The sequence below is a fragment of the Vicugna pacos genome, chromosome 9, assembly GCF_048564905.1.
Source record: "Vicugna pacos chromosome 9, VicPac4, whole genome shotgun sequence".
NCBI classification, from domain to species: domain Eukaryota; kingdom Metazoa; phylum Chordata; class Mammalia; order Artiodactyla; family Camelidae; genus Vicugna; species Vicugna pacos.
Window position 1 is genome coordinate 13,929,868 of NC_132995.1, and position 22,394 is coordinate 13,952,261.

Below are 22,394 nucleotides of genomic sequence, written 5' to 3' on the forward strand. Positions count from 1 at the left end.
ATGGCTTTGGTAAGTTGCTATTTCTCTCTAGTTCTTGAATGTACTTAAGATATATTAGATTCTGTGAGCATTTCCTTATTTTGAAATGTCCTATCCTAATAGATATCTAAGAAGCTCTCCCCAGTCCCTCCCGTATCAGCGAAGTATGATACCAAACAGCCCCAGGTGGTCCTGACGGATCCTTCTATTCTCCCATGATACGTAGCATCTCCTGTAAGTTCAGCCTTCTTTTAAGAAGAATTATGGAGTAAAATTGAATTCCTCAAGGAGGAGATATTTGACCATCCAAAGAATAGCAGAGGGATGATTAAGAGAAGTTAGTCCTATTTGATTACTCATTAAAAAACTTGGAAATTCTTAGTATTTGTCTAGGAAAATAGAAGATTTAAGACATAAAATATACAGTAGGCAGTTGACTGTCCTCATTGTAGGTATGTGTTGAGATCCCATGTTTTGTAAGGCTTTGAGGATTGGTTAACAGTTAAATTGGGATTTGCATACAGAGAGATCAGGGATCTACCTTGGGAATCAGTCATGGAAAGATGAATATCAGGAGAAAGATCTGTTATCTATTTGAAAATACACACACACACACACACACACACACACACACATAATAGAGATCTATCTAAGAAGCTGTATACACAGGATGGACTATAGTGTAGCTATTAAAAATTTACTAAATAATTTGGCATAAGAAAGTGTAGTGCTTAGGACATATTTTTAAAAAATAGTCTTAAAAAATACTCTTATACACATGGCCAGTAGGTACATGAGAAGATGCTCAGTATTGCTAATTATCAGAGAAATGCATATCAAAACTACAATGAGGTCTTACCTCACACCAGTCAGAATGGATGTTAAAAAGTCCCAAAATAATAAATACTGGAGAGAGTGTGGAGAAAAGGGAACCCTCCTACACTGTTGGTGGGAATGTAATTTGGTGCAGCCACTATGGAAAACAGTATGGATATTCCTTTAAAAACCAAAAAATAGACTTACCATATGATCCAGCAATCCCTCTCCTGGGCATATATCCAGAGAATTCTCTAATTGGAAAAGGTACATGCACCCCAATGTTCACAGCAGCACTATTTACAATAGTCAAGACATGGAAGCAACCTAAATGTCCATTGACATGATTGGATAAAGAAGATGTGATATATATATATACAATGGACTACTACTCAGCCATAAAAAATAATAAAATAATGCCATTTGCAGCAACACAGATGGACCTGGAGAATGTCATTCTAAGTGAAGTAAGCCAGAAAGAGAAAGAAAAATACCCTATGATATCACTTATATGTGGAATCTGAAAAAAAAGACAAACATTTACAAAACAGAAATAAACTCACAGACATAGAAAACCAACTTATGGTTACCTGGGGTCGGGGGGGAGGGATAAATTGGGAGTTCAAGATTTGCAGATACTAACTGCACATATATAAATATATATAAAATAGATAAACAACAAGTTATATTGTATAGCATAGGGAACTATATTCAATATCTTGTAGTAACTTATGCTTAAAAAGAATATGAAAACAAATATATGTATGTCCCTATATGACTGAAGCATTGTGCTGTACACCAGAAAGTGACACATTGTAAACTGATTATATTTCAATAAAAATATATTAAGAGAAAATAGAAAAAGATGTGGTATATGCATACAACGGAATACTACTCAGCCATAAAAAAGAATGAGATACTGCCATTTGCTGCAACATGGATGGACCTATAGATTATTATACTACATGAAGTAAGTCAGACAGAGAAAGACAGATAGCATATGATATCACTTATATATGGAATATAAAAAAATGAGACAAATGAACTTATTTACAAAAGAGACAGACTCACAGACATAGAAAACAAACTTATGGTTATCAAAGGGAAAAGGAGGGGATAAAATAGGAGTTTTGAGATTAGCAGATGCAAACCTCTATATATAAAATGGATAAACAACAAGTTCCTATGGTATAGCACAGGGAACTATATTCAATACCTTGCAATAACCTAAAATTAAAAAATATGAAAAAGAATATGTATATATGTATGGCTGAATCACTGTGCTGTACACCAGAAACTAACACAACATTGTAAATCAACTCTACTTCAATTAAAAAATGGTCTTACAACAAAGCCCAAACAAGTTAGAGAATAATTTATTGTGACATATGAAACCATTACAAAAATGACTAATAGAAAAAACTGGAGGTGACATAATGAACCTGAGGCTTGAAGAAATTTTTTAACTTTATGCAAACTCTGTTATCTCTATATTTATGCACAGATTTAATACTATATTGGAAAAGAAATTCCATGAATTGTATTTTCTTAGTCTGTAGAAAAATAGGATGTAAAACTTCAATGTATTACTCATTTATGAGCTAGGTACATGGCATGCAGTATGCTTGTATTCACTATTTCACTTAATTGGAAAATTGTGATTCTTTTATTCCTATCTAGCCATGTTTACAGACATGGTTAGTAATTGAGGAATCACATAATAGGCATGAACTTTTATCTAAATCAACTAGATTCCTTAAAAATATGTATAGAGTCTGTTTCTGAGACACTGATTTCCTTGACTTCTCTTACCCTAGACTTCCAGGTGATGCCTATTTGCTTTTGTACAGCCTCTTCTTGGATTTCAACCTTTATTCTCTATTTGAAAGCGTTTCTCGAATTTCACCAGTAATGCTTGGGTTTGTGCTTTTAGGGATGGGTAACATTCAGGAAAGCAGCCCTAGACTTCTCTCAAGAGGAATGGGAATATCGGGTTCTGCTCTGAGGGAGTTGTACTGGGATGTGGTGATGGAGAACAGCAAGTTGGTCCCACGGGGTAAGCTGTCTACCTCAAATAATTTAAATATTCTCTCTGGAATATCAAGACTATCTTAAGAAAGTAAGTGAATTTTTTGATACTGTTTTCAAAGGAACGGGTTAAGCTGTGTGGTATTGCAGGTGACACACCTCACCATTCTCATGATATTCATACCCTTCTCAGCCCCTTCATATAATTTCTACCCCCCTTGATACCCAGGGAGCTAGATGTGACTTGTAGGACACTGAAGACATGTCCATTGCCAAAGAAATCAGGTGTTACAGTGTGTTTGAACTCAGAATCAGTAAAAATGCTCTGTGTTATTTTCTGACCCACCTTTAGAGAGACGAGCTAGCCAAAAAAAATCCTGATTTGTACTGCTCATCAGAGTAATCTCCACAATTTACATGGTGATGGACTGAATAAAAAATATTTTAAAATGAAGTGAACATACTCATTTCTTATAACAAAATTGTTTTATTTGACCTACTTTGTCATTAAAAATTACAACCCATGAACTCTGCATTTATCAGCATTTATCTATCATCCTAGGAAGAAACCTGTGAATGATTCAGAAAGCTCCATTTTTCCTCTTAGCAGATAATGAACAAAAAATCGTAATCATAGCCAACATAGTTCTCATTGTGCTTTGCTGTTAAACTATATCACCTCTTAAGACAGAGAGTCAGTGTAGGTTTAAATAAAGGAAGACCTTTCTTTACCTCTCTCATCTCTCTGTTCTTTGATTCTTTGGTCACCCTAAGGTGACTGTTCTCTCAATCCCACTATCCTTCTCTGAATTCTTCACTAATTGTTTTTGCTTAAAGGTCATTAGAAATTTAACTAATTCTCAACGTGTTTTATAGAATTGGTTTTAATTCTTAGAAATATTTTCATGCATCATTTCATATTTGTTTCTTATAAGCAGCGTGACCACTTTATTGGAGCAAGGGAAGAAGCTGGGAGGGTTGTCAGGAAGACAGAGAGCTTAGTTGAGTGAAGGCTGATCAGGTGGGGAATTTTTAATTACATCTGTTAGGCCTCTTTTAAAAATTCACTTTTTAATTGTTTGCTGTTACTATATAAAAATAGTTAATCATTATGTAAGAACTTTGTACCCAGCAACTTTTCTAAATTTAGTTTTAAGTGCTAGTTCGTGCTTTACAGATTCTCTAGGGTTTTGTAAGCAGTTGCCATCTACAAATAGCAGTTTTTCTTCTTCCTTACAAATGTTTTATCTTTCATTCATTCTTATTGCCTTATTGCAATTGTATTAAATAGAAGTGGTGAGAGTAGACATGGTTGCCCTTTTTTGATCATAGGAGGATGGTGCTTAATATTTCATCATTACACATAGCTGGAGGTTTTTCATAGATGCTCTATCAAATCTGTCAAGTTCTCTAGTCCTACTTTGCTGAGAGTTTTTATCATGAAGGGATATTATATCTTGTAAGATACTTTTTCTGAAACTATTGATGTGATACGTCTTTTCTCCTCTTATCAACTAATATGAATTAAATTGATGTTTGAATGCTAAATCAATCTTGTATTTGTGAGTCATATTGTATTTCCTTACATATATATTTCCAGATTAAATTTGTGTGGAATAAAAAAAAAATGTTGACCTCTGCCCCAAGTTCCTGGTATAGAGCTCCTAAAATCCTTGTCATTGCCTAAGTCATAAAAGTACTAGGAGCATCTTTTATCCTAATATTTGGTCTTTAATCCTGCTTCTTGACACAGTTCCTCAATCCTCTGGAATTTCCTAGGTAATAGGAGTGTCTTTTGTTCTGAGAAGGCAATTCTTGGTGGGCCCCTGGATGGTAGTTGGTCACCAGAAATAACAAGCCGTGATTGAAATGATCAGCTCACTGGGGAGGGGAGAGGGACTGGAGGTTAAGTTAATGATTGATTGTGCCTACATGATAAAGCCTCCATAAAAATCCCAAAAGTACGGGGCTCTGAGAGCTTGTAGGTCAGTGAACACGTTTACGTACCGGGAGGTGGTGCGTCCCAACACTGCAGGGACAAAAGCTCTTTGGCTTGGGACCCTTCCAGACATCCTTCTGTGTACTCCCTCATCTGGCTGTTCATCTATATCCTTTATGATGTCTTTTGTTATATTACAAACTGGTGAACACAAGTAAATGTTTCTCTGAGTTCTGTGAGCTGTCCTAGGAAATGCTCATACCCAAGGAAAGGGTCATGGGGCTCCGATTTACAGCCAGTTGGTCAGATGTACAGGTGACAGCCTGGGGCTTTTGACTGGCATCTGAAACGGGGTTGGGTTGTGGGGGAGACAGTCTTGTGGGACTGAGCCCTTAACCTGTAGGCTCTGATGCTATATATAGGTAGATGGCATCAGAATTTAGTTAATTTGTAGGACACCCAACTGGTATTAGAGAATAGCTTGGTGAGGGGGAAAAACCCACACATTTGGTGACCAGAAGTAAACTAAAGTAAGGTAGTAGTGTAAGACTAAAGGAGAAACACAGGAGCAATGTGTTTTTCGTATCCAATTTGCTAACATTTTCTTAAGAAATTTTGCACAAGGTTTTAGTATGTTATTTTATCTTCTTGTAATGTCTTTGTTGAGTTTTGGTATTAATGTAGTACTGGCCTCATAAATAAGACGTGAACTGTTTTCTCCTCTATTTTCCAGGAATCATTGTGTAAGATTGATATTATATCTTAAATGCCTGGTAGAATCCTCTAGTAAAATCAGCTGGGCCTGGAGTTTTCTTTGTTTTTGATAACAAATTCATTTTCTTTAATAGATAATTGGGCTATTCAGATATTCTATTTCATCTTATACCTGTTTTACAGTAAGTTGTATTTTTCAAGTTTTGTCCATTTCATCTGAGTTGTCACATTTGTTGCAGTGAAATAGTTCATAGTAATTCCCTTGTTAGACTTCTACTATTTATATATTTTTTAGTGATAAATTCTTTTTCATTCCTGATATTAGTGATTTGTTGCAAAGACAGTTTTTGTATTTTTAGTAATTCTAGGTAAGGTTTAATCTATTCTGTTGCTTTTTCCAAAGAAACCACTTTTTATTTCTTCTCTTATTTCCTTCCGGGTACTGAGGATTTACTTTGCCTTTCCATTTCTAGCTTATAAAGTGGAACCTCTGGTTACTGATTTTAGACCTTTCTCTCTTATACTTTAACATTTAAAGCCAGAAATTCCCTACTTTAACTCCATTCCACAAATATTTATATGTTGCATTTTTAATCAGTCAGTTCAAAATATTTTCTTATTTCCATTTTGATTTCTCCTTTAACCTATGGATTATATAGAACTGTGTTGTTTAATTTCCAAACATTTGTGGGTTTTCTAGCTATTTCATTATTATTTACAGTTTAGCCCCATTTGATCAGAGAATACATTGTGTATGGTTTTGATCCTTTGAAATTCATTGATGCTTTTTGCATGGCCCAATATATAGAGTCATATTGGTGAATATGCCATGTGCATCTGAAAGGAAATACGTATTTGGTAGATGTTGGGTGAGTTTTTATACAAATATTATTTAGTCCAAGTTGGTTGATAGTTCATATCATTTATTCACTGTTTTTTTTGTCTTGTTTTTTTCCAATTACTGAGAGAGAGATATTAAAATTAGGGTCAGAACCAAAGTAATGCTGAGTTGAGTAAAGCACCTGGGGTGCAAAATTTAAGGAGGCACTCATTCTTAGGGTCATGCAAGTGCAGTGTTGTTTGCTGTGTTTTTAGGTGTGTACACATAAATGATAATAATTATTTTCCTAATGTGTCACCTACTCTATAATGAAATGTCCCCCTTTATTACTGGTCTAGTTTATCTGAAATTAGTATAGCCATTTTAGCTATATATACCATCTCTATATAAACAAAACATACTATTAAAATTTTTACTCTGAATAGTTATATGTGGTTTAAAGAAATTAATATAATAAAAAGTTATTACATTAACCCAGAGAGTTACCATTTATGCTGTCTTCCTTTGTTCCTGAAGATCTCGTTTTCCCACTGGTAGCATTTTCTTTCAGCCTGAAGAACTTCCTTTTAGCGTTTCTTGTAATGCAGGTCTGTTGGTGACAAATTCTGTTACGTTTCTTTTATCTGAAAGTGTCTTTATTTTGCATTCATTCTTGAATATATTTTGTCTGGATATAGAATTCTGCTTTGTTAAAATTTAAACAATTAAAAAATTATTTAGTGGACACTGACACCTCTAATTCCAATCCAATTTAACAAGATTTATTTTAATTCTCCTCCTCATTTACATGTCTGTGCCTCTTTTCTGACTGTGAGCATCCTGGTTCCAGGTATCCTCAGTATATTTACTTATTACTCAGTTACTCCACATGTATCCAGTCTGCCATCCATGCTGACCACAAGCTCTGCCTGTTTCTCTGTACATGTCAACACATGGACCTAGACCCTGATTCTCTCCCCACTTGTGGTCAAGAAGATTGAGTTCCTCCATGGGCCCCAACTTCCACCTCTCTCACAGAAGACATGTGAACTCTTCTCTTTCTATATCTTTATTTTGAAATTTTTTTGTGAAAAAAAATCTCAGAGGCTATGCGCCAGCAAGCACTGATAATGAGAACCTTCACTCCTGTGGCAGGCGTCAACATCTAGTGAATCAACCTCCTTATCCCAGAACTCAAAACTTTTATAGTAGACGCTTGAGCTTCAGGCTGTTTATATATTTTGTATATGATATAATGTCTTTGTTTACTTGAAGGTAAATACCAGATAGTCTAACAGTATGATTTAGGTTGGAGTTCTGAATCATGCAGTATTAGCTTAACCTCTGGAGGGGCTGGAAACTAAGGTCAGCCATGCAGGCAGTCAACCATGTCTATGTGACTGAGCCCCAGCAAAAACTCTGAATACCAAGGCTCAGATGAGCTTCCCTGGTTGGCAGTACTCCATGCTTAGTCACACACCGTTGCTGGAAAAAGTCAGCATTGTCCATGACTTCTCTGGGAGAAGCTCTGTTCTTGTACCTTTACCAGACTCTGCCCCATTTGGCTTTGACCCCTGACTTATTTTAATCTGTATCCTTTCACTGTAATAAATCATAACAGTTGACTATAATAGCTTTCAGTAAGTTCTGTGAGTCCTACCAATCATTTGCTGGAATTATCCTCAGAATCCCTGTACTTGTAATTCCTAAATTATTACTTCTCAAACTTTTTCTGAATGTTTTTTTAAGCACTGTAAGACAGTTTTCTTCTGAAAATAGCTCTACCTTCTCACACAAGGTCTGATGTATAGTGTTCTAATTATCTTTTTGTAAGTTTTAAATTTTAGTTTGTGTTTCCTCTTTGACTCAAGAATAAGTTAAGAGTTCAGATGTGAAATCAGGCTTTTGACTAGGAATATATAAAATCTCGATGGATCATAAGTGATAATTATTAGATTACACTTGACCCTTGAACAGTGCAGGGATTGGGGAACTGACCCCCTGTGCAGTCAAAAATCTGCATATAACTTTTGAATCCCCCCAAACTTGATTACAAATAGCTTACTATTGACTGGAAGCCTTTTTGATAACATGGACAGTTTATTAACACATATTTTGTATGTTATGTGTCTTATATCCTGTAGTCTTACAATAAAGTAAGGTAGAGAAAAGAAAATGTTATTAAGAAAATCATAAGGAAAAGGAAATACATTTACATTATTACACTGTATTTATCATTACTGTAACTTTACATTGTCTCTTTACAAGATGAATTGTCTGTCAGTACCTGCATTAATATTGTATTATACTACACCCTGTAGATATTGTACCTTTTACCAACATTAGACATAAAAAATTAAAAGATAATGTGAAAAAGAAATTCATATTTACTTATAGGTATAATGATTCATACATTTGTTCATGAAGAAGCAGCAAATTTTATTGCCTTAAAGTATTATAGTATAATCAATATGATTGTTTCATAGTAGCCTAACCTGTAAACTAATAAATGAATCATTATACAATTTTTTGTCACACACATTATTACAGTCATATTCACAATTGTATTGAAAATATTGTTACTTAAAAAAAAAAAACCTAACTGTGGTAAAAGGCTGATATGCAGTTTCTCCAATTACGAGAGAGAGGCATACTGTAATGGTAATATAATTCTTTGAAATTGAAGAAAACTAATGCAGTATTAATTTTATATTAAAAGTTACAGTATTATTTTTGTCTTTTTGATATCAGAGTAATGCTGCTCTCATAATGATTTGGAAGGTGTTCCCTCCATTTCTTTGTTCTGGAAAGCCTATTCATAATAGATCTTAATTCTTGAATGTTTGGCAGAATTTATTAGAGAAACTATATGGATCTGAAAATTTCTTTTTTGAAAGATTTTTAAAAGAATTTACAAATGAATTCAATTTTTAAAATAGTTATAAAGCTAGTCTGGTTATTATTTCATGTTGGGTGAGTTTTGGTAGTTTGTGATTTTTAAGAATTGAACTATTTCATTTTAGTTGTCAAATTTATGGGCCTACAGTTGTTCATAGTATTCTCTTATTATCTTTTTATGTCTGTGGAGTGTGTAAAGCTTACTTTAATTCCTGATATGGGTGATTTTTGTCTTCCCTTTTTTCCTTTGTTAGTCTTAACAAATGTTTACCAATTTAATTGATCTTCTCAAAGAACCAACTTTTTGTTTTACTGGTGTTCAGTCTTTTTCAGTTTCCTATTTCATTTATTTCTATTCTTATTTTTATTATTTTTCTGCTTTGAGTTAATTTTGCTTTTTCTAGTTTCTTGAGGTAAAAGCTTAGTCTACTGATTTGAGATCTTTTTTCTTTTCACATAATCACTTGATGCTTTGGATTTGCCTTTAGGTCTCATAAAGGAAGCAACAGACTGAAACTACTGATATATTCAAGTTTTTAAATTTCAGTATATTTCTAATCCCCCTTGATAACAATGATTATTTAGAAGTGTGTTTTTTATTTACCAAGTGGTTGGAGAGTTTCTTATTTACTTTGTGTTATTGGGATCAAGTCTAATCATATACGGTTAAAGAACATTCTTTGCATGATTTCAGTAATTTTTAATATGTTAAGGTTTGTTCTGTGTCCTAGAGTATAGTCTATCTTTGTAACTGTTCCATTTGTACTTGAAAAGCATGTGTTTCCTGTTGTTGTAGGGTAGATTGTTCTATAAATGCCGGTTATAGCCAGCTGATTGATGATTTTGTTTAGTCCTTTTATATCTTTAATGATTTTCTATTTACTAGTTCAGTTGACTACTGAGAGAGGAAGGTTGAAGTCTTCCAGTGTAATTGTGGACTTGTCTGTTACTCTTTTCAGTTTTATCAGTTTTTGTGTCATATACTTGAAGCTTCTTTGTTATATGCATACACACTTGTGATTGTTAGGTCTTTTTGATGAATTTCTTATTATGTAAAATTCTTTTAGATTCCTGATAATTTTCTTTGCTTTTTAGCATTACTTGTCTGATAATATATAAGCCACTTAGCTTTCTTTTCATTCGTGTTTTCAGGGCATTCTTTATTCATCTTTTTACTTTTAACTATATTTGAAATGAGTTTCTTGTAGACAGCATGTCTTTAAAACAATTCCATTTGACAATCTCTGCTGTTAATTAACATGTGGTGGAGATACCCTGAAGTTGTGCCCCTGTCCTCATTATCCCTGCCTTCTGGTACTCATGTCCTTGTGTATCCCTTCCCCTTGAGTGTGGCCAGGACCTCTGACTGTCCTTCCTCTAACAGGTAGGATACAGCAAGGGTGAAAGGATGTCACTTCTGTGATTATGTTACATATGACTGTAACAGCAGTTTTTCTAGGAGACTCTCTCCCTTGTTAGCTTTAATGAAGCAAGTGGCCATATTGGAGGGTCCATGTAGCAAGAAACTGAGAGTGGCCTTTGGGCATGAACCAACAAAACCCAGGATGCCCTCAGTCCAGTAGCCTGCAAAAAACTGAATGCTGCCAACAAGCATATGTGCTTAGAAGTAGCTCCTTCCCCATGTAAGCCTTCAGATGAGACTCTAGCCCCGAGCCATACCTTGATTGCAGACTTGTGGAAGATCCTGAAGCAGAAGACCTAGCTAACTGTGGCTGGGCTTCTGACCCTCAGAAACAGTTATGATGTACTTGCTCCATCTTACCTAGGACCAGCACCACTGCAGTTTTCCCCAAAATGCTCCTGTTATTAGAATATTGGGTAGTTAAATTCTTCAAGCTGATTTCTGTGGACATTAGATGTAGTATTTAATCTTTGAAATGACTCTTGCTTTCTGACACAAGACATGGCAGGCTTACTTTGTAACTTCCTCTCCCCCAACCAGACACTTGAGACATGACCATCTTTTTTCATTAGACATTAGTCTTTGTTTACAACATTTATTAAAAACACTTTAGTTTTCATTTTTATTCTTACAGGTTATACTGCTGGCCTGTTATAGCCATTTCAGCTGGTGTCTGTGGCCTATTAACATGATCAATTAGTATTTGAAAGCTTACTTCTTCCTGGCGTAAGATGTTCAGGGCTGTCCTTGTACCTTCCCTACCATAAATCAAGATTCAGACATTTTTCTAGGGAGTTTATAAAATGAGCACTGGTACTTAGTGACCACAATATGAACAATAGGAGTGCTTCTGGCATTTTTGGCTTTTAAATTTTTAAGTCTTTGAGCACATTATCTCTTTCTCAAAACTGATCTCTTTCAACTTTTTGTTTTCTGGGGTAGAGATCTAGAATTTTTTTTATTCATGTACATTTTCAAATTGATTGGCATAGGAGTCTTTATCATTTAAATAGATATATACGCTCTGTGGTGGTGATTTCTCCTCTTGTTTTTATTTTATTTTACTTTTAATGTGTTTTATAACTCACTGCATTCTACCTCTACCTCTGTATTTATTAGTTCCTTCCTTCTGCTTTTCTTTATTTTACTTTTTTAAGCTTAACTTATTGAGGTGGATGCTTCATTTAGTAATCTTTATTATTTTATTTGTATTAATATAAGCATTTAAGTCCATGACTTACACTCTGGCTTCTATAGTTTTATGCCCTAGATACTGCTGAAAAATTATATAGTGTCTTTAACATCATGGTTTTCTAGATGTTTCTTCATTTGGATTGTATTTCCACAACTGAAACAACACTTACTTAGTAGATTGCTTATTTATTTACATCATTAGTCTCTAGTTTATCGCAGCAAAATAATGTTGCTTATTTTACTTCTACTTTGTTACACATAACATTGTTTAGTCCTAGGAACATTATTCTTGGTCCCTCCTTATGCATGGTTAATCTTTCATTTCTGAGTTTCTTTAGACTATTGGCTAATCTTTATTGCCATCCTCTAGCCAAAAAATCAACATATTACTTGTCATAGAACTCATGGCACTCTTGTCCCATCAAGGCCTTTCTCCATATTATTGAGTTAGATTATTCTCCATTGGAGCTCCAAGCCTTTTTGATTAAAATTGTATAAGCTTTATAGTATGGTATACCTGTTAACAATATCTGAAAATTCTTTGAGATGCTTTTCTAAGAAATATAAGAATGGTTGGCTTTGGCTGTGTTAGTTTGGATATGCTTTTATTCTCATCTGAAATGGAAATAATATAGGAAAGAGTGTATTTCATTACTACAGTAGACGTATGTAAGGGATAGGAAGCAGAAAGAGGTATATAGTAACTGCCGCTTAATTTTTTGGTTAAATAATATTCATCTGTCTCAACAATATCTTATCTTCGTAATATTTACCTTCATTCGCATCAAAATTTCTATTCCTTTATCCTTTAATTAACTTATTCTGTAACTAACAACTGCATTGTCCTAGGGGCTTGTTATTTAGTGGCATATGAGAGAAATGATTGCATCTGCCCTTGTGGGTCTTTAGGAATAAAGAAATAAATGCATTAATTTAAATCATAAAGAGAAGTCAATGTATAATGAAGGCAACGAACTAGGAGCTAGAATAGAAACTTCTTTGATAGGGTCAGCTGATACAACCATTTTGAGTCAGCACCCTTTAGATCAGATGGAAAAAAAGGAGGAAATCAGACAGTGAACCCACCCATGGGAGGTGAAAGAGATAGGTAGCTCTAGGAGATAAATATTTCATGGTCTGGGAACTAAAAGGAAGAGGATTTTAGGGAAGAGGATAGAGTGAAATGAAATAAGCAGGGCCTTGTTATCCATGAGAAATTGATTGGATGGAGAAGCCACTAAAAACAGCTTGTAAGCAGGGACAACCAAATCTCGATGTACATCAGGAATTATTTAGTAGAGACATCAGAAATACAGGTGCTTGGGACCTGTCCTTTGATACTGATTGAGTTCATCTGGGTTGGTTGCTATACATCAGCACTTGCAACAACTTTCCCAGTTGATTTTGATCAACACCTAAGTTTCAGAAGCATGGGCTTAACTTTTTGCCCTTTCATAACTTCCATATCATATATATAATCTCCTCATTCTCTGAGTCTTCTTGCTCTTCTTCAAATTTTAAAACACTCTGTGAACTATTAGCTGCTAACATTCATTATTTTCAATTTGTTTCCTCTATGTCTTTAATAACAATTTAATTTTTCTGGCACAGGGAAAATAAAATCATTTGTTTCCTCTCTCCTGTTCTTTCACATTTGGAGTCCAGATGTAAGACAAAGACATTTTTATGAAAAAAAAAAAAAAAGGTTCCTAATGCAAGGTAATTGAAACAAGTAAAATCCTTGACCCTGAGGACAACATTTTTAGAAATAACTGGCAAAACAAAAGCAAGATTGAGGGAAGGGTCTCCAGGGGGACATTTTAGCTAAATGAAAATAATTTCTGAAAATGTAGCCAATTATAAGCATAAATCTTTTACTGTGTATCAGGGAATTTATAAGAGATGCTCTACAGGTAAAGGGATATGAGTACATCATTGTAGTTCAGACTTTGCTCATGACGAGAGTTCTTTCTAGTGAGAAAACCTATGAATGTAAAAAAATATGGAAGGGCCTTTGGTGTGCATGAACAATACACTGCATATCTGAAAATTCCTACTGTTATACAAGCTAGTAATGTCCAAAGCGTAGGGAATGCCTTAGGTTTCCACAGAGACCTTACAGTACACTAGAAATTCATTTTGATGAGTTGTTATAAATGTAACGTATGTGGAAAAGCCTTCAGAGCATGTGGAAAGTTCACTCAGCATCACAGAATTTGTACTGGTGAGAAATACTTAAGACAGTAAGCAATCTTTTAGAATATACGGGCAACTTACTGGACATCTGAGAATCCATAGAGAAACCCTATGAGTGTAAGCAGTGTGAGAAGGCCTTTAGATTCTATGGAGAGCATAAAAAATTTCATATTGGTTAGAAACCCTACGAATACTTGGAATATAGAAAGGCATCAGATTTCAGTCACAGCCTAGATCACATGAAGTATGTAGGTGATGTGTTGGGAGTCTCTAAGACTACGTGCACATTCAGAGACTCACTGGAAGGTCTTACAGGCCTCAGGGTATAGTTGTACTCATGTCTAAAATTTCTTACAGCAATATACTAAGGATCATAAGGGAAAAGACACAGGTGACGTCTAAAGGAATGAGTCCCCGGGTTTCCTAATGCTCTCTTCCTCCCATTAGGGGTCACACAGAATGCAAGCTCCCCCAGCAGGAAAAATACAGCAACAGTTATGCAGTGTTTCTCCCCAGGGAGAAAAATCACTGCCCAAGATTTTTACTGGGAGCTGGTCACATAGAAGCCCTCTGTTTAACAAGTACTAAAATTTCAGACTTCCGGAAGGAAAGCAAGTATTCAGCATAAAGCATATTGTTTGCATAAACAGTGTAGGTACTATGAACGCTTGTAAATTAGGGAATAGTAAGAACACTCTTGAAATCTTGGTTTTCAGATGCCAGCCAAAGGCCAACCTTGCAAGCAGGCCTTTCTAAGAATAGCAGTATCAGCAGTATTCCCATGGGCCTTGGCCAAGGCGTCTTTACCGCAAAATTATTCTCACTAGAACCCCCACAGCATGTTGAGAGCAACTAGCACTATTTGCCTTAGTTATGCCTTCCAAGGGTCTTCAATTTAGCTAGTAAAACAAACACCACATTGAGCCATAAAGGTCTGTTTTAGAAAGCTAGGTGGCTTACTCAAGTTTCTCTATTAACCCTTCTTTATCTATCTTGAGGCATCGATTTAGGTACAATTCTGTCCAGTACGTTAAATCTTACCTGAATGCCTTCCAGGGCTGAGATAGCGTCATAATAGAGCACCTACACCAGAAGTGCAGTCCCGGAGGGCGCGTGTGGTCCTCCTGGAAACAATGAGTTTACAGTTGTTAGAGTGCCCGAAGTGGGACGTGCACTAGTCAGGCAGTACGGGTGTATGAAGTTTGAGGATTTAGGGGTTGACTTGAGGCAGGACCATGAGTGACAGTAACATACCACAATATTGATTAGGTGGTACTTAGAGTTACATGAGAAAGGAAATGCCTTCTAGCAAGAGACCTTTCAAGGACAGCAGTGTGAGGCTACCACCCAGAATGGGAATAGGGCAAGGTACCTATTTACCAGGAAAGAAGGGGAAATCAGAAAGGGGGCTTATGTGTCTGGGTGACATCACTCAGCCCAAGGTGGGTGGGTAGTCTCTGGATCAGAGAGCTGTGAAGGGCAACAGCAGTTTGGAGTTTTTAAAATAGATACAGGGTTGTCTTATTCATGGTTAGCAGATGTTGATACAACTCCATGGGGTGTACAGAGCAGGTAGGCTCTAAATGTCCAAAATACATGCTTATTTGGACTATATTTAAAACTACATGATGGGTTAGATTTGAGCTGGCACTGGTAGGTTTTAGGCTGAGGATTCTAGCCTGCTGTGAGGAAGTAACAATTTGGGGGCCATTTTAGGCTAATACACATGGGCCCTCTTTGGCTTATTACATAACAAGAGGTTAATAGGGCCCCCAATATGACCTCTCATCATGGGCCTCCCACCCTGGGGTTGCCAGGTCAATTCACACAATTCAGTTTAGTTCTTGGCTTCAGAGGCACTGCCTAAAGCTGGCTAGTTTTTGTTTTGCTTATCTGTAACATCAGCTCATTCACTTCAGGAGTGTGGGTAGTATCTGGAGGTGTACTGCACGGAAAGTGCTAGAACTGGGGCCAACCCCTGCTGGCCCACAGTCAGTCCTGTCAAGTGTCTTCCCAGGTGCTGGGTTTTTGTTTTTGTTTTCTCTTTTGTTACAAAATCATCATGTCCCATTTAGTAAACATAACAACATAATTTCTTACTCTCATCTGTTTTGTTTGGAAGGGACAAAAGCATTTTCACAGAAAAAAATTTGTCTGTAACTTAACCAGAAAGATACATTATATCCAGGTCAGGACAAAATCCTGAAGTTTCCTTTTTTCGAAGTGGGTTTACATAACCCTCCCTCTCCCTTTCATGCTGGTAAGTCATTTAATAAGCAGCCTAGAAAAGAGCTTTTGGGAGATAGCTGCATTTAATAATCACACTGCCTTACTAAGAGGTATGTACCATGAAAAAGGTGAGGGAAGTAGAGTCAGACCATTACCATTCCATTGTTAACAAACTTCAGTTAATCCTGAAAGCCTGCTCTAAAAGTAAGTTCTTGACACATTAAGGAAATGATAACAGAAAGAAATTTGGAACATTTGAAATGAAGAAAGCACTGAAAGCGATAAACAGATAAAAGTCATAAAGTAACAGGCAGCTCTTGAGTTTTAAAAATTGTTTGGTATTTTACAGCTAAAATGATTCATAGTCTAATGTGGTTCTCAGTGTATATACAGGTTATATTTAAGACAACTATATCATAAAATGGGGGATGTTAAAGAGACCTCAGCCACGTTAAGATCTCTACTTTTCACACAAAGTGATAAATATTGATACTAGTAGACTGTGATGTGTGTATATCATAATCCATAAAGCAACCACTAAATAAACCTATACAAAGAAATATATAAAACATGAATAAATTAGAATGGGATACTAACAAGTATTCATAAAAATCATAGCAATGGCAGGAGAGGAGAACAAAAATAGACAGTAGGAGCAACAAAACAAATAATAAAATGGCAGACTTAAATCTTAACATCAGTAAGTACATTAAATGAGTATGATTTAAACATACAAATTAAGATGATCAAAAAAAGGTTTTTTGAATGACCAAAGTGTATGCAATCTACAAGAAACTCTCTTCAAATAATATAGGTAGGTTAAGAGTAAATAAACAGATGGACCTATTATGATAGCTACTTTCAAAAAAAAAAAAAAACTAGGGAAAAAGAAGTGTTGGCAGGGATGTGGAGAAATTGGAACTTTCATGTACTGTTGGTGGGAGTGTAAATTTTTTAAGCAAAAAGGAACCAGAACTTGATGGTTCTGAAAATTCTCAGCCTATCCCTATTGCAAAAACTGAGAAAGCTTGATCTGAAGAGAAAACTACAGGTGTGACGAAAAAAACCATTTGATGAGATTAGTCTGGGTATGAAGTCACCACAACAGAAACAATATAGTTTGAACTGAAGGGGACAGGAATGGGAGGAAATGAAGGAAGGATGTCAGACTTCATAGAACCACCATAGAGCTGTTTGGCAGCAAGTGTGCTATTCTTCAAGACAAGGAAGAAGGACCCCAAAGGTGATTCAGAGATCATCAGGGCTGCCTCCTCAGTTTCAAAGGGAAAGGAGTTGGGGGAGCTCCCTTGGTTTCACCAGGCCAGATGGAACCTTGTGGATGCAGCTGCCTGGAGCCTTGGGAATGTGACTCCCACCTGGCAGACCCTTGATATGACCTCCATCTGACAGAGCTGCAGAGGCAGGACTGCCAGCCAAGTGGATCCAGGAGGTGGGACATTGAACCAAAGAAGATTGATTATTCTCAAGCCTTCAGATGTAATCTGCTTGCCTTACTAAGTTTTGGACTTGCTTGGGACCTATTCCCCATTTTTTTTTTCTCCAGATTTCTCCCTTTTGGAATGGGAATGTCTATCCTATGCTTGTCCCAAAGTTGCATTTTGGAAGCACGTATCTTATGTGGTTTCATGGGTTGACAGCTGGAGAAGAATTTTGCCTCAGGATGAATCATGCCTCAAGTCTCACCTGTTTCTGATATAGGTGATATTTATATGATACTTTGGACTTTATACTTTAGAGTTGATGCTAGAGCGAGTTGACTCTTGGGGCTGTTGGGACGGGATGAATATATTTTGCATATGAGAAGTACATGAATTTTGGGGGGCCAGGGGTGGAATATTTGTGTTTCCCCAAAATTTGTGTAGAAGCCTTACCCTCAATGGAATGCTATATGGAGATATGTGGATGGTATGAGAGATAATTATGTTTAGATGATGTCATGAATGTGGGCTCCTGTGATAGAATTAGTGCCCTTCTGAAAAGAGGAAGAGACCAGAGCTTGCTCTCTCTCTCCATGATGTAAGGACCTGTAAGCCACCTGTAAGCCAGGAGGATTATCACTAGGAACTAAATCTGCCAGCACCTTGATCTTGGACTGGCAAGCATGCACAACAGTGAGAAACAAACATCTGTTTTTTTAAGCTACCCAGTCTATGGTATTTGCTTTAGCAGCCTGAACTGACTACGACAGAGAGGAAGTTTTAAAATATATATAAAGCTAGGTGAAAATACTACACATCAGAATTTGTGGTGTGCAGCTAAAGCAGTACTCAGAGGGAATTTATAATGTTAAATGCTTACATTAGAAAAATAGAAAGGTCTTGTACCAATTATTTAAGTCCCTACCTCAAGAAAATAGAAAAATGAATAAAATAAACCCAAAGCTAGAAGAAGGTAGGAAGTAATGAGTGGAAATCAGAGATAATGGAAACAGGAATTAACTGAACAATGAGTTAAACCAAAAGCTGTTTTTTAAAAAAAAATTCAATGAAATGGATAAAGTTCTACCAAGACAACAAAGGTAAAAAGAGAAGACACAAATCTTTAATATCAGGAATGAAATGGGGGTATCAATGCAGATCCTGCAACTACTGAAAAGATAGAGAATACTATTGTTGTAGGCAGAAAAATGGCTCCCTCCAAATATTATGTCCTAATCCACAGAACATATGAATATATTACATTACATGGCAAAGGGGAATTAAGTTTACAGATGAAACAAAGTTCACTCATCAGATGATATAGGGGAATTATCCTAGATTATCCAGACAGACCTGGTAAAATCACAAAGATCCTTAAAAAGTGGATGATGAAGGAATAAAAGGAGGTTAAAATGATGTGATATGGAGTAACAGCAAAATGGCAGACTACAAAGCGCCAAGCTTCTCACTTGGTCTTTTCAACAAATGGTGTTGGGAAGATTTGATATTCTTATGCAAAATAATGAATTTGGACCATTATCTTAAGCCATATATAAAAATTAACTCAAAATGGATAAAGACCTATACATCTGAGGTAAAACTAACTCTTAAAAGAAAACATAGGAAGAATCTTCGTGATACATGATTTGGCAATGGTTTTTTGCATACGACACTAAAAGCATAGGGAATAAGAGAAAAATATATGTAAATTGGACTTAATGAAAATTAAAAATGTTTGTGCATGAAAGTGTTTTACACTATCAACACTTCACACTGTCAACAGAACAAAAATGCAAACCACAGGATAGGAGAAAATATTTGCAAGTCATACCTGATAAGGGATTAATATCCAGAATATTTAAAGAATTCCTTAAACTCAGCGACAAAAAACAACCCAATTTAACAAAGGGCAAAGAACTTGAATTGTATTTCAGGCAGAAATTACAATGAGATACCACTTCATATCCATTAGATGGATTTTGTATTTTACAAGGCAAAACAAAATAAGAGGTGTCCGTAAGAGGATGTAGAGAAATTGGAAGCACTGCTGGAAGGAACGTAAAATGGTGCCACCACTGAGAAGAACTTGTACAGTTTCTGATATAGAATTACTGTTTGATCTAGCAGTTCCACTTGTTTTTATAACCAAAAGAACTGAAAGCAAGGAAATAAACAGGTATTTGTATACTCGTGTTCGTAGAGCATTCTTGACAATAGCCGAAAGGTGGAAGCAACCCAAGTGTCCATGGACAAATGAATGGGTTAACAAAATTTGGTATATACACGTTTGAATAATTGTAAATAATGGAATATGGTTTATCATAAAAAGGAAGGAAATTCCCACACATACTACAATATTTGAGGAACCTTGAAGACATTACACTGAGTGAAGTAAGCTAGTCACAAAAGAGCAAATATTGTATTATTCTGCTTATATGAGGTGCTTAGAGTAGTAAAATAGAGAGAAAAAACAGAATGATAGTTGCTAGGGATTGGAGGAGAGAGGAATGAAGAGTTACTGATAATGGATTTTCATGTGGGAATATGGGAAAGTTCTGGGGACAGATGGTGGTCATGGTTGCACAAAAATGTAAACATACTTAATGCTACAGTTATATACTTAAAATAGTAAATTTTACTGTTAGCTCTGTTAATTATATGAGGCGATGGATATGTTATCTTGATCTTGGTACCCATTCTACAGTGTAAATGTATATCAAATCATCACACTGTATGCTTTAAATACATACAACTATTATTAGTCAATTACTGCTCAAAAATTTTTTTAATAAAGGTAATTTATTGGTTCACTCAGTTGAAAATACACGGTACACGAAGTACATTATATATCCAGTAACTATTTATCCTTTTCTTGTTTGTTTGATTTTGTTTTTTTGTTTTGTTTTAAACCTGTTTAATCAGCCAATGACAATTCTATAGCCATGGCAACAAGTAACCAACAGACCTGGCTTTACACCTCTTTAGTTAGTTAACTAATGACAGACCACGTCAGAGATGCACACGTTTCCTCCATACTTTTCTAAGATTCTTTTTTTTAACTGCTGTTAATTAGGTGAGTCTACATTCTTAGACTAAGCAGTTTACTTGTTGCAATTATAAGACAAAACAGGACTGAAAAGCTCAAAATATAAGGACTTGGAAAATATAAAAGATAATTTTTATAGACATATAATGCATAGCATGTAATTTTCTACAATCAGGATGGGACTTCATGTTCCATTTTGGACAGTCCTGTTTTTGCCTGGTCTCTCATTGTCACCTCTTCTGCTTCATGATGAACGTGTGAGTCACCTAAACAATGTGGTATGTAAATCAAGAAACAGTGCAAACTGATTGGCTCAGAAGACATAAAGGTAAATGTGAGATGTTGCTTAGAGATCCACAGTTACTGAGCCAGTTGGGAATTGAGCTGTGTGGTGATGGTAGGTAGCTTTTAATGATCACATCCAGAGGTGGATCCAAGAAGGATCGAGGTTCCCATTATCTGCATCCCACCAAAATCCAATCTCACGTGTTGCCATGCTGAATAATAAAGGAGGGAGCATGACAATATGATTAAAAGTAGTTAATTAGTAAGAATTCATAGTAATCTCTCTTGAGTGCACAGTATCTTATGCTATTCAAAGCAATTTTCCAGCTATTTTATTTTATTTTGTGAAAACCAGGTGGAAAAACACAAATTGACTGAGTGACTACACTGCAGGCCCTTTTATATACTTTCTCTAATTTCGTACTCACAGTTCAAATGAAGAGGATTTATTCCCTCCCTTTACAGGTGACAGGTAGAGCAGGCATGCCCATCTTCATGTTGTATCTGAAGAGAAGGCTCAGTAAAATTAATGGATATATACAACTAAAAATTGTGCAGGTGGGGACTGAACTTAAATGTGTTTGACCCCAAAGCTCATTAACATTGTCCTGCAAGTGACTGTCTCCACATGAGCTTAGATCCAGGGATATCTGCTCGTCAGGAGGCAGCCCATTTCTACAACAAATGACACAAAAACTTCACACTCATCCTTTAGCTCCTATACATCTCTGGACTGGGAAGAGTAGGAGAAAAGGAGTGGAAATTTGAATCTTCAACAGCAGTTCTCTTTCCTCTTTTAGTCAGCATTTGGGTTTGTTGTATCTTTCCCCACTACAAACTAGAAAGGCAAGGACACTACACTTCAGCCTCAGAGCCGGACTGACATGCCATTCTGCTCATTAGGCCTCTCTATCTCCGTGGCCCATCTCCCCACTTTCTTTTTAATAAAACTTGTACTTGCTTCTTCCAGTACACTTACTGATTTCTACGAAATCAGTCAAGTTTTCTTTACTCTCCTTTCCCCTCTACAAGATTAAAAGTAATCTACTGATTTAAGAGATTACCCTCAAATCTTTAACTAGCATCTCTGACTTGTAATTAATTGGTATCTCAAAAAAAAATGACAGACTGAATGCTTTAAGTTACTCTATTATTATTTGGTGTTTTTAATCTAATTTGTTTTGAAACACCATTAAATTAATGATTATTACTGAGTACACACTTGATTAAACTTCCTGACCAATTTTATCTCATTCTATCTTTTTGGGTTCAGTTTACTTCTTGCTAATGTGTATCTTTTAGAAATTTTCCAGTGAGTCAAAGTCCAGTCAACCTTTGCCTTCAAATGTCTTTATTTTATCCCATTCTTGATTGGTATTTTTCCTTAA

General features: G+C 35.8%; 2 protein-coding genes across 2 annotated transcripts in view; one reads left to right on the top strand and one right to left on the bottom strand.

Moving 5' to 3' along the window:
* Positions 1 to 16,848, bottom strand: part of LOC140685404 (uncharacterized) — an 88,261-nt gene extending 71,413 nt beyond the window's left edge. The window contains 3 exon segments of the mRNA XM_072968732.1: positions 6,804 to 6,906; positions 15,049 to 15,131; positions 15,388 to 16,848. The gene's annotated coding sequence lies outside the window, so the exon portion shown is untranslated.
* Positions 1 to 22,394, top strand: part of LOC140698384 (zinc finger protein 568-like) — a 125,386-nt gene that overhangs the window by 97,660 nt on the left and 5,332 nt on the right. The gene's annotated exons all lie outside the window — the stretch shown is intronic.